A 13,097-nucleotide genomic window follows, 5' to 3' on the forward strand; every position below is an offset into this window, starting at 1 on the left:
AGTGGCCAAAATGACCATTGAAAGATTTTCCTGACATTTTTCAATGCTAATTACTCATCAACTATGGGTTCCAAGGTGTGATTTAGGGTTTGTGTATTATTCTGAAAGTACTTAATTAGTTAAACCCTTAAATTTCAATTCTGAGAAAAAAGTATATCATGGTCAAGAATTTTGTAAGGTGTAAGTCACTAAAGGCTACCCCAGGCGTGAACCAACGACCCTTAGGATAGAAAATGAGCTTTCTATCCACTCAACCACCACACCCCTATATTTTGTAGTGGTTTATGTAAATTTGACTCTATTTTTGCCTCCAAACAGAACACAAAGCGTGATATTACCTACTGTTGGTGCTGATATTTCCCTCCAAATTTTACAAACACAAATTTCCTCCAGATTTCTACAAATTTTCGTTAAAAAAAATTCTAAATATATTCTTTCCTAAAATTTCTACCAAATATTCACTGGAAAAAAATACTTAGCCACTCCACATCACAGAAAAAACAACAATGCCATTAATGCAATAACTTACAAACTAAAAAAAATAATATAATCCATTCTAACTAAAATAAACATAATTTTGGAATATTTTATAACTTAATTTACTTTATGGTTGGTATATTGCGTTTAATCATAATAAAAAATTTAGTCTCGTATCCCTCATTGTTTACATGACCCGTCTCACATCCTAGTAGAGAGAATTAACACGAAATTCTTGTTACCTCAAATTCGTCTGTTCGTGTGTTGTAGTTATTATCATTGTTTATTATATTTGTTATTGTGATATTTCTTGAGATAAGTTGTTATATTATTATGTTATTTTGGAAATTTATTACATACGCCAATAGCTTATTCTGCCTTATCCCAAATTACACGTCAGCTCTTGCACCGCGCCTGTCTGTAAACACAACACTGTCATATCCCACCTCACACCACCCCACACGACCGCATGCCGCCCCTTACGCTAACCAGAACCTCCTCACACCACCTAGCACCACCCTCACACTGCCCCCCACACTATCCACACCATCCAGCACCACCTCGTACCATCCACACCACCTCAAGCCACCCCTACACCACTCAGCACCATCCCAGCTCTATACCACTTTTACCCCACCCCAACACCACTTAGTACCACCCCCACACTGCCCCCACACTATCCACACCATCTAGCACCACCTCCACACCACTAGCACCTCTACACCACCCCCACATACCAGCACCCACAGTCTTTTGTCTCTGCTCCACTGGTAAGTCTCTCGTGTAATACATTCACTTCGCTTCCGCCTCGCCGTGTGCCCAAGGCTTTCTTTTTGCATAACCTAAGAATACCACTCGTGTTATTTTGTGTTTTAGAATACAATTGTGGGAGGTTATCACATCATGGTGTTAATATTTGACGTTTCCCGTTTTTTGGGGCTTCAATAGTTGTTGTAGTATAAGATTATGAAGATGAATGGAAGGTTTACTTAAAAGCTTTCACCAGGACGTTAGGAGTTGGTTATCTTAAAGGGATTTCCTGCTTGTATTTCCTGTCGAGTATAATTTGCATATCCTAAAATACATCGCCTGGAGAATATTTATTTTTATTTTTATTATTTTTTTGAGAAACCTGGGATAAAAATAAACCTTAAATTTATTCATTATTGTTTATTTTTCTTTTTTTAAATTCTGGATATCATTAAAATAATCTAACCTAATTTTTTTTTTTTTTTACATTTTGAGAATTCCAAAATAAAATCAAAATACACGTAAATATTTCTCCCGGCTGGAAATTTCGATATCGTAAAAAATATTATCCCAACATTATTTTTTTACATAATATTTTGTTTTTATATACATATTGAGAATCTTTAAAACAAAAATTTAAACTAACCGTAGATTTTGTTTTTATTCCCAGTCAAATATATCATCAAATATTAAGTATATATATATAGAGATGAGAGATAGCTGGGTTAACATTTTTCACAGATAGTTTTTATCCCACTTTTCTTTTTCAGACCAAAACCCAGAAAACATAAACATATCACGGGGACAATTGGCTGGCCTCGCTCGCTCTAGTAAATCCATTTTTTCTCAATAAAAGTTCAGACCCGCGCCTCCTGGACCTACCATCCATATGTTGTATGTGACTTATATAACCCTGAAGAAGAGGCCAGGGCGGAGGGCAAGGCGAAGGAGGGAAGAGTGGGAGGGTTGGGGAGTAAAAGGAGGGAAGGGTGAAGATTGGAAGGTAGGTAAGGAGGAGGGTAGGACAGGGTAGGGCAGAGGGCAGAGCGAAGGGGTGGGACGGAAGGCCTGACCTAACCTAAATTAACTTAAAGGTAGATAAAGGTAATGATAGTGTTTTTATTAGACATGACATCTCCCTAAAGCTATAGATCGGGGTTACGTTGTGGCTATACTGAGACTTAATTGCCATATTTGGATTATATTTTCATCTATAACGTTTAATTATAATTTATTTTAAGTCTGTAGTACCTCAACCAGGAACGTATATACGAGTTATGAGTTTTATGTTTGCTTAGGAATATTTTATCTCGTTTACGTGACCCTTAAATAATGGTTAATGTTATGATGTGTTTTGAGAGAGAATGAAAAAAAAAAGAGTGGGAATTGAAAGACTGATAAAGCCAGAGGAAGAAAGGGGGCGGTGAAAGATAGAGAAAATGATAATGAATGAAAGAGAGAAATAAGTAGAGAGAGATAGATAAGGCGAGAGGGAGAGAGAGAGAGAAAGAGAGAGAGAGAGAGGGAGGGACATTTCTGAACTAAACTTATCAACAGTACGTAACAGAGAGCCCGTGTACCAGTATGGGAGGGTGATTGTGACGGCCGTAACACCTCGTCACCGCCATCTCGATAGTTTAAGTCATGTCAAGTATCGCTGGCGCTCTCCGTTCTCATTCCCATTCCCATTTAGAGGAGCCATCAGTGCCCGGGTTACTAGGCCCTACATAGAGAGTTGTGGTAATAACGTGCACCTGCTGAGCTCTCTCTCTCTCTCCCCCTCCCCCTCTCACCCCCTCCCCCTCTCACCCCTTCCCCACTCACCCCCTCCCCTCCCCCTCCCCCCTCTCACCCCCTCCCCTCTCACACCCCTCCCCTCTCACCCCCTCCCCTCTCACACCCCTCCCCTCTCACCCCTCCCCCCTCCACACCCCTCCCCTCCCCCACTCACCCCCCTCCCCCCTCCCCCCCTCCCCCACTCACCCCCTCCCCTCTCACCCCTCCCACCCCTCTCCCCCCCTTTCCCTCTCACCCCCCTCCCCCTCTCACCCCTTCCCCTCCCTCCCCACTCACCCATTACCTCCCAAACACGAGTCCTACGATACAGGATCCTAACAGCGATCCTCCGTTTACTATGGACGAAGGACCTCGTTAACCCCCGCCTCGTGTTAACCTATGCAGACAACGTTTCCAAGAATGACATCAAAATTACACGAGAGACGCGACTTTCATTACAAACGTTCACTACGCACCAGGTACAAGCTCAAATGAACGTAGATTAATATACACCTTACTGGGTTAGAATTCACGTAGTATCGTCAGTTTAAAATGAAGTATAATTACGATACATAGATGAAAGTTAAATAGCCTCGATACTTGTTATATAAGTCTCGAGTATTATAAATCGAGGCGTTCATTCACGTTACCCAGAAGGAAGGAATTGTGTACGTTATGGGATTCGATCTTTTGTGATATGAGAACGTTAGTTAAGAATCACAACGGCCCTATGACACAAAGATGGTTAAGGATGACATCGAAATTGTTACCCAGAGTCGAACATAACCGAACACACACCCCCACCCCCCCGTTCTTTTTAAGTTACTAAGAAGACAGGGGGCACATACGGGGCTGTGTGTGTGTGTGTGTGTGTGATTGATGATGTGTGTGTGTGTGTGTGTGTGTGTGTGTGTGTGTGTGTGTGTGTGTGTGTGTGTGTGTGTGTGTGTGTGTGTGTGTGTGTGTGAACCCCCTCGTGTAAGTGGTAGAAGGGAGGGTGATGGAAGCTCTCCTTATATCCCTAATATACGCATTTGTTACGCCAGTCTACCAGTGAGGGTATTTCTATTACGCTGATCTACTGGCCAAGGGGGGGGGGAGGGAGGGATAAAGGAGGAGGAAGGTAAAAGGGACAAAAGTTCTGGTGACTGGAGAAAGTTGTTGGAATGGTAACCTGATTGTTGTAACATACATACATACATACATACATACATACATACATATATATAAGTTTTGTTGTATATTTCATTGGGGATATCTTTTATTTGTATTTCTCTCTCTCTCTCTCTCTCTCTCTCTCTCTCTCTCTCTCTCTCTCTCTCTCTCTCTCTCTCTGTCTGTGACGTTCCCTGCCTCAACACACCTCGTAAATTTTTATTCTAATAACCTCAAAATATTTACTTTTTTTATGTGTGAAAGTTAATGTGGATATATTTACTTATTTTATTTTGATATTTACTTAATATTAATTGTATATTATAACCAGTAAGATATATATAATGACAAGCGTGTGTAATTGTGATCTCGTTAAAATCGTTATAAATGTTGTTTGTTACTGTTCGTTCTGTTTAGTTTCAAATTACATCACGGAGGTAATATTTATTTCCTTTATAAATATAATAATTCACCATAAAGATAAATAATATGTATCTAGATATGTTTAGTAATTAATATATATTTATTTTATGTGAGTAAATATGAATACTCAGCAGCCCGTGATGGAAGGAACTAACAGGATATGACCTCACATCTTCACAAACATCAATACCAGTAAACGCAGACAGACGAGTGTTGGCCCTACACGAAACATAGAACACTTAACGTCAACACAGAGCCAGGCAGACGCTTATCAAAAACATTTCCCCTTCAAAGACATTACACTGAGAACCGTGGTGTATAGCGTGTGTTTGGTCGCCAGGATAATTCTAAGTTACGTAAGTCTAGATGATTAGCACCGCGTCACACACACACACACACACACACACCAGACTTAATGTTGTATGCTGTTGTCTATCTATCTATCTATCTATCTATCTATCTAACCCTCTCTCTCCATCCGATCCTCATCCAGTCTTTCTATTTCTGTTTGTTATTCCAATCTTTCACTTTTATTTAGCTTCTTCCTCTCCCCTGTCTACATTACTCTCTCTCTCTATCTCTACCCTTCCCTTTCTTTCCCCTTTGTTCCTTCTTACCAACACATAGAGTCACAGAGTTATGACATTTTTTCCCCCCTGACGAGAGTGAAGATTTCCCCCCCTGACGTCACTTGTAAAGGGCCTTCCACGTCTCCACCTCACACAACTCTCTGGCCTTCCCATCACCCATCTTGTCCTTATGGTGTATTTAAGCCGCCTCGTCCAGTGTTCGGGGCCTTTTACTATGCTATATAAGGTCAGTTTATATACCAGACGAATATATGTGAGTGTAGGAAGGGGTTTTTTTTCACACACTCAGTCATACACACTCACTCAAACACTGTTGGTCAGGTATTTTTCACGGTACTGTACACAGGAGATAGTGTTGTTCTACTCCACCTCATCAGTTGTAATGTTTGGTACCCATTCACAGCTGGGAGAAGGTGGGGGTATTCCGGGAGCGAACTAACGACCCTAAAAAACAGGAAGTGAGAGTTGTATCTCTTCGACCGCTACACTTTTCATGGAATTTGTGCATTATTATTATAGTGTATCACCACTAGTATATATATTTTTATCTGCACTGTCACCATCTTGAAAGATATAGAGTGAGAAAGTTGAAAAAGAAAATGATAAATAGAGGGAAGTACACACACACACACACACACACACACACACACACACACACACACACACACACTGTAAATCAATACACAGACAACCACGAGGACTTGAACCAGCAAGATCCTCATTCTCGTTGACAGGAGTAAGAAACAAACCAAAAAAAAACTAGTGTAGCAATTCTATTTCACCTGGAGTGTAGAGGTGTGTGTGTGTGTGTGTGTGTGTGTGTGTGCTTACCATATATCTATTGACGTGATAATTCGTTTCATTCACATCTACACTAAATTAAGTTATCAGGGAGGTAAACACACACACACACACACACACACACACACACACACACACATAACGATAAAATATGATAAAATTAGAATATACTGTATACTAAGTGAGGTAGACATAGAGACGTATTCAGTGACGCGGGAGTGGAGTCGGGTTTGTTGTTCTTAGCTACTAGTAATGGTGTGCCGCAAGGATTGAACTTACCTCCCACTATATTTTCTTGCCGATTTTTTTTTGGCAGAACAATTATTTTCTATAGAATTTTTAATGTTTTTCTGTTAACAAAGCCTCAGTTATTAATTCAATACACGATTATTTAGTCCTTTTGGTGAATATATAATGATTTTAATCTATTTTTGAATAATTTAATAGTGATATATTTCCCAACACGAAGATCAAAGTCAGAATCAGATTATCATCTTCTTCACGTCGAAGGGACACCCGAGCCTTCAACAAGTTTACACGCTGCTCTTATGCGATGGTTTACCAGGGGAAATAAATTCTTTCTTTGGTCGTCAATTTTTATAGTCTTGTCATCGGAGGTGGTGCTTCCCCTTGAATAGATATGTCCTGAATATTCGAGCAGAGAGGAGGGTTGATGGTCAGTTGCTTGGTAGTGAGAGCCAGGGTGTGGTATTGTGGTGGTGTGGTGGGAAGGGTGGTTTAGGGAAGGAAACTGAGGTAGATTGGGAAGGAGGAAGGAAGAGAGAAGGTGAATGTGGAAAGGAAGAGAGAAGGTGAATGTGGAAGAGAGAGGGAAGGAGGGGATTGTGGGGTGAGGAGGGAAGAGAGAGGAAGAGAGTGGGAGAGAACTAGAGAAGGGTGGAAAGAAGGGAGAAAGGAGAAGGAATGAAAAGAATAATACTATAGGAGAGAAAATAAGAAAAAGTGAAAGAGAATAAGAAACAGATAAATACAACATAAAAATAAAAGCAAAAAACAGATAAACATCAAACCACAACAAATAAAATAAGAGACGTTGGTGCAAAAACTTTCACATAAAAATTCTGCGACACACACACACACACACACACACACACACACACACACGTTCTACACTACAACCAGAATCACGGAACCAGATAACTACATGCATACATACATACATACATACAATCAAACGTTTCATTACCTCCATCCCTCACATTAGTAACACGTAAGAATAAGGTCATATAAGGTCATACAGCAGCAGCAGCAGCAGGTCACTTGGTCAACACAGGTCACGAGGAAATAAGATAAGAATTAATCACCCCAAAACACCTGAGTTACCTTGACCTAATATCTGTTAAAAACCACACGAGTTTACGGGTTATGATGTGTGCTGATTGGTCCTTTGCCTGCCCATGACGTACGCTGATTGGCCCCCTTCCTTGTGTTGATGCACCAATCGAACCCGAGCTCATTTTTTTAGACCAATAGGATTATATTTACTATGTCCTCTTATACTCTTCCTTGTTATTGTTTACAGAGTTCAACAACAAACAATTAAAACAAACAAGAGAGAGATGTTTACTAATCCTAATTGTCTACATTGCTCTAAATACCTCGTCAGATTAAGCTCAGGTGGTTCAATTGAGTTTTGTATGATCTTATCTCTAAATATATTTAATTTCCATTCCTGTAAAGTTTTAATTACACAGAATGAAGATCAATATACTGTAGTCTTATTCATTGTGACTCGTTCTTTCCTGTAGTCTCGCCCCCTTTCACAATAAGGCTTATGGTATACCCTCCTATTAATCTCATATTTATACGTTTGTTTCCCGGACAACCAGTAGACGTCATGCTATCCACCGTTGCTTCCCGGGTATCCATTTTCCTATTGTTTAGTATGTCTCTTCTACCTCCTTGTTTGTCTTCTTTTCTTCATTCTTTCATTTCTTAGTCTTTCTTTCTCTCCCTCCTGCCTTTCTTAGTTTTCCGCCTCTTTTTCCTCCCACCTCTTTATTAACTTCCTTTCTTTCTTCTTACACCTCTTTCTCATTCTTCCTCTCTCTCTCTCTCTCAATCTCTCAATAAACCTGTTACATCCTTTCCCTGGGTTATTCTATGAGTCAATCCGTCATCCATTGTTCCATCCACTGCCAGACACCTAAGACATCTCACCTCACACCTCACTTCCTTCCACCTCTATCCTTTCAAACTAACAACAACACTTATTTCTCCTACGTGTGTTTGTGAGTTTTATATGTGAAAAAGAAAAAAAAATATATACTGTATATAACTTGACCTAACTAAGGGTTGAGTTAAGTATGCTAATCTAAGTTATTTGCGGTTGAATGCTTAAGAATTATTACTCCCTATGTATTCCCGCGCCACCACACTCGCTCACAGCTCCTCATTTGTCTCTTACGAATCGATATACATTTTTTTTTTAATTTTACGAGTGTATTATGGACACCGGTGTTGGGGGACACTGAGTAGCTTTATTTATCGATTTGTGGAAAAATAACCATTGCTGTACAGTGTTATAATGTTGGTGGGAAAGGATTCTCTCCTAATGAATTTTCAAATCCTACGAGAGTTTGTGTATTATTTGGTTGTTATAAAGAGCTAACGCTAATGCTGTGCTTGTATGATGCACTTAATTGTTGCATTTAATAAGCTTTTATATGTTGTTATACATACCAAACTTTAATGGCGAAATATAGACCAGTAAGAGCTCCCACTAAGTCCGCGGCTATTTTCATATACACTCAATCAAGCTTACATGCAACAGGTCACACAGAGTTTTAACCTAAATTAACTTAACCTACGCTAACCTAACTTAAACTAACCTAACCTAACTCAACTAATTAATACGTTACAACAATAATAATACAAGTAACGACAAATATTATACAAAGTGAAACGTTTTTATTTATTTTTTAATCATTGGGAGACGAGGTTAATTTATTCAAAAATTCCTGAATACGTGCTAAAACTTGGTTATTGAAGAGCAAAGAAATATATCACTTCTATTATTTAAAGTATAATATAAATATCTATATACGAACTGAAAGCAATATATATCATTGTTATATAAAAGATATCTTCAAAATTGAACAGCGATTAGAAATGGGTTACAAAGAAGAGACGTCAAAGAAGAATTAAGAGAATAAGAGAGAGAAAAGAAAAAAAACATGCTAGTGGTGGTAAAAAAAAAAGAAATTGTTTTGAATTTGAGAGTGTGTGAGAGAGAAAGGAGAAATTTGGGTGTGTGTGTGTGTGTGTGTGTGTTGGGAGAGAGGAGGCGGGAGTATATACCGTTTATGTCCTCGTCCTGTGCTCTGGATATTTTTGTTTTGTTTTTTCTTCCTTTTGTTGACTCTCCTACACCTTTTTGTTTGTCTTTTTATTAACATTTTTATATTTATAATCGTTGGTAATATGAGCTGTTTTATTTTCTTGCTTTTTCTTTTACTTCTCACTTACCTCCTCCTCCTCCTCTCATCCCCTCTCCCTCATCCTCTTCTCCTTTCCTTTTCTCCTCTGCCCATCTCCTCATCGTATCGTTTGCATAAGTTATTGTGGCACCTTGAGAATCGAGTCTTTTTCTTTCTTTCTCTATGTTTGGTAGGTAAAGTATCATTGTTTTTCTTTTAGTATCTCTCTTATTTTGTGTTTATTCCTTCTTTTATTCGTTATTTTTATTGTTGTAGTTATTATTGTTATTATTATTATTATTACTGTTTTTATGTTTGCTATTATTATTGTTATTGTTATTATTGTTGTTGTTATTATTATTATTATTATTATTATTATTATTATTATTCCATCTTTCAACTTTTCTCTTTTCAATTTACTTATTCTCTCCTTTTCCGCCTCCTATTCCTCATATTTTACTTCTCCCTTCTTTCTTCTAGTTCTTCTACTCCTATTCCTCTTCATTTTCCTCCTAATCCTCCTCTTCTCGTATATGCCCTTCCTCTTCTTCTCTGTCTCCTACATCTTCCCACTTCTCTCTTCTCCTACTTCTCTTATTTCTCCTCTTCTTTTTCGCCATAGACCACAAAATATCCACATAAACGCAAGAACGTGTTACGTGTACGTGTGTGTGTGTGTGTGTGTGTGTGTGTGTATAATAATAATAATAATAATAATTAACGGTTTATTGAAAGAGCTTGGCAGCAGAAGGCTGAAAATATACAGTTACATATTTGGGGAATGGGTTACGAATTACAAATAATATACAAGTGACATAATGACAAAATAAGACATATAGTAACAGATGGGGATCAGCTCAAATACAGTTCATTTCAACATAGTGACAGTGTAGGGGCAGTGTTTACTGGAATTGAATACACTGATTTATTACATGTTATTGATAATTTTACAATGGTTGGGACTGGGCTGTTCTTAGCGATCAGTTCGTGCACGTATGGGCTGGATGCGGTTGTGGTGTCGAACAGCAATTCTCGGACAGGGATCTCAGGTGGTAGTAGGGGCCGGTGTCGGGGATGGTGTAGAAGCTTCTGTGTGTGTGTGTGTGAGTTAGATGGTGGTTTATTGAAAGAAATGACGCGGTAAGGGGTGGGGGAGGGAGGGAACTCTGTATTGTGATTTTGTCAATTTGCATGTTCTTTTGATGAGGAGAGGGGTGAGGATAGATGCCTGTTTGAGAGTAATGAGTTGGTGTTGGTCTCTCTCTCTCTCTCTCTCTCTCTCTCTCTCTCTCTCTCTCTCTCTCTCTCTCTCTCTCTCTCTCACACTAAATCCAAGAGATATTTTCGTTTGTCGTCCCGAGCTTAATGCGTCATATTTTTTAAAGACACGAATCCCCGTAACATTTTTTTTTCATCCGTTCCGCAATACAAATACTGACAAGCGTTTATACATGAGAGAGAGAGAGAGAGAGAGAGAGAGAGAGAGAGTAGGGCTGAGAGAACGAGGTATTCCGACCCACAAAAATATTCCTTTAATTACTTCTATCCCTCAAAGTGCTATATGCAAATTATCATGTCGGCAGTCACGACGAGAGAACCGCTATGTTGGCTAATGAGATTACGACCTTCCCCCCCTCTTTCCATCTATCTGTCCTTCCATCCCCTACAAACCTACGGCTCATGAAAGAAGGAGAAGAAGAGGACAAAGAAGAGAGGAGAAGAGGAGGACAAAGAAGAGAGGAGAAGAGGGAGGACAAAGAGAAGAGAGGGAGAGGATTTCTGCCAAGATGAATATCATAATATCTGTAGACTCAAATCCTGTGGAAATATGTGGAGCTTCCGTGTGCTGAGATGGAGGCTGGGAGAGAGATGGGGTGACGTAAGGTGCTGGGAGTGGTACAACAGCATGAAGAGGTTAGAGGGAGGTGGGAGAGAGAGAGGGGGAGAGGAAGGGAAATTCTCATATTCAGAGCTCCTATTCCCAGGTTATAGCACGTAAACATATCTCCTACAGAAGATGTTGCTTCGAGTTTTATGGAAGTGATAAGCTGGTCTCAGGGCTCCCTAGCAGATCGTTTGTGTGCGACTCCCTCATCCTTCTTTCTTCCTCTCTCTCTCTCTCTGTCCCTTCCTTCCTCTTCTCTCTCTCTCTCTCTCCTTCCTTCCTCTTCTCTCTCCTCCCTCAGTCCTTTGTGTTATATCTTCTACCTCCCTACCACCACTGTACTGCCTCCCTACCACACACTGTACTGCCTCCCTACCACACTGTGTACTGTGCCTCCCTACCACACACTGTACTGCCTCCCTACACACACTGTACTGCCTCCCTACACACACTGTACTGCCTCACCACACACTGTACTGTCTCCCTACACACACTGTACTGCCTCCCTACCACACACTGTACTGCCTCCCTACCACACACTGTACTGCCTCCCTACCACACACTGTACTGCCTCCCTACCACACACTGTACTGCCTCCTACCACACACTGTACTGCCTCCTACACACTGTACTGCCTCCTACCACACACTGTACTGCCTCCCTACCACACACTGTACTGCCTCCCTACCACACACTATACTGCCTCCTACCACACACTGTACTGCCTCCCTACCACACACTATGCCTCCCTACCACACACTGTACTGCCTCCCTACCACACACTGTACTGCCTCCTACCACACACTACTGCCTCCCTACACACACTGTGCTGCCTACCACACACACTATACTGCCTCCTACCACACACTGTTTTGCCTCCCTACCACATATACGCCCCTACCACACTGTACTGCCTCCTACCACACTGCTGCCTCCCTACCACACACCTGTACTGCCTCCCTACCACACACTATGCTGCCTCCCTACCACACACTGTACTGCCTCCCTACCACACACTGTACTGCCTCCCTTCCACACACCTGTACTGCCTCCCTACCACACACTGTCTGCCTCCCTACACACACTGTCTGCCTCCCTACTACACTGTACTGCCTCCCTACCACCACACTATACTGCCTCCCTACCACTATGCTGCCTCCCTACCACACACTGTACTGCCTCCTACCACACACCTGTGCTGCCTCCACCACACACTGTACTGCCTCCTACCACACACACTATATACTGCCTCCCTACCACACACTATGCTGCCTCCTACCACACACACTGTGCTGCCTCCCTACCACACACTGTACCTCCCTACCACACTGTACTGCCTCCCTACCACACACTGTACTGCCTCCTACCACACACTGCTGCCTCCCTACCACACACTGTACTGCCTCCTACCACACACTGTACTGCCTCCCTACCACACACTGTACTGCCTCCCTCACCACACACTGTACTGCCTCCTACCACACACTATGCTGCCTCCTACCACACACTGTGCTGCCTCCCTACCACACACTGTACTGCCTCCCTACCACACACTATGCTGCCTCCTACCACACACACTGTACTGCCTCCCTACCACACCTGTGCTGCCTCCTACACACTATACTGCCTCCCTACCACACACTGTGCACTGCCTTACCACACATGTGGCTCCACACACTTTGCCTCCCTACCACACACTGTACTGCCTCCCTACCACACACTGTACTGCCTTCTACCACACTGCTGCTGCCTCCCTACCACACACTGTACTGCCTCCCACCACACACACTGTACTGCCTC

The sequence above is a fragment of the Homarus americanus genome, unplaced genomic scaffold (genome assembly GCF_018991925.1).
Source record: "Homarus americanus isolate GMGI-L3 unplaced genomic scaffold, GMGI_Hamer_2.0 scaffold40248, whole genome shotgun sequence".
Lineage (NCBI taxonomy): Eukaryota > Metazoa > Arthropoda > Malacostraca > Decapoda > Nephropidae > Homarus > Homarus americanus.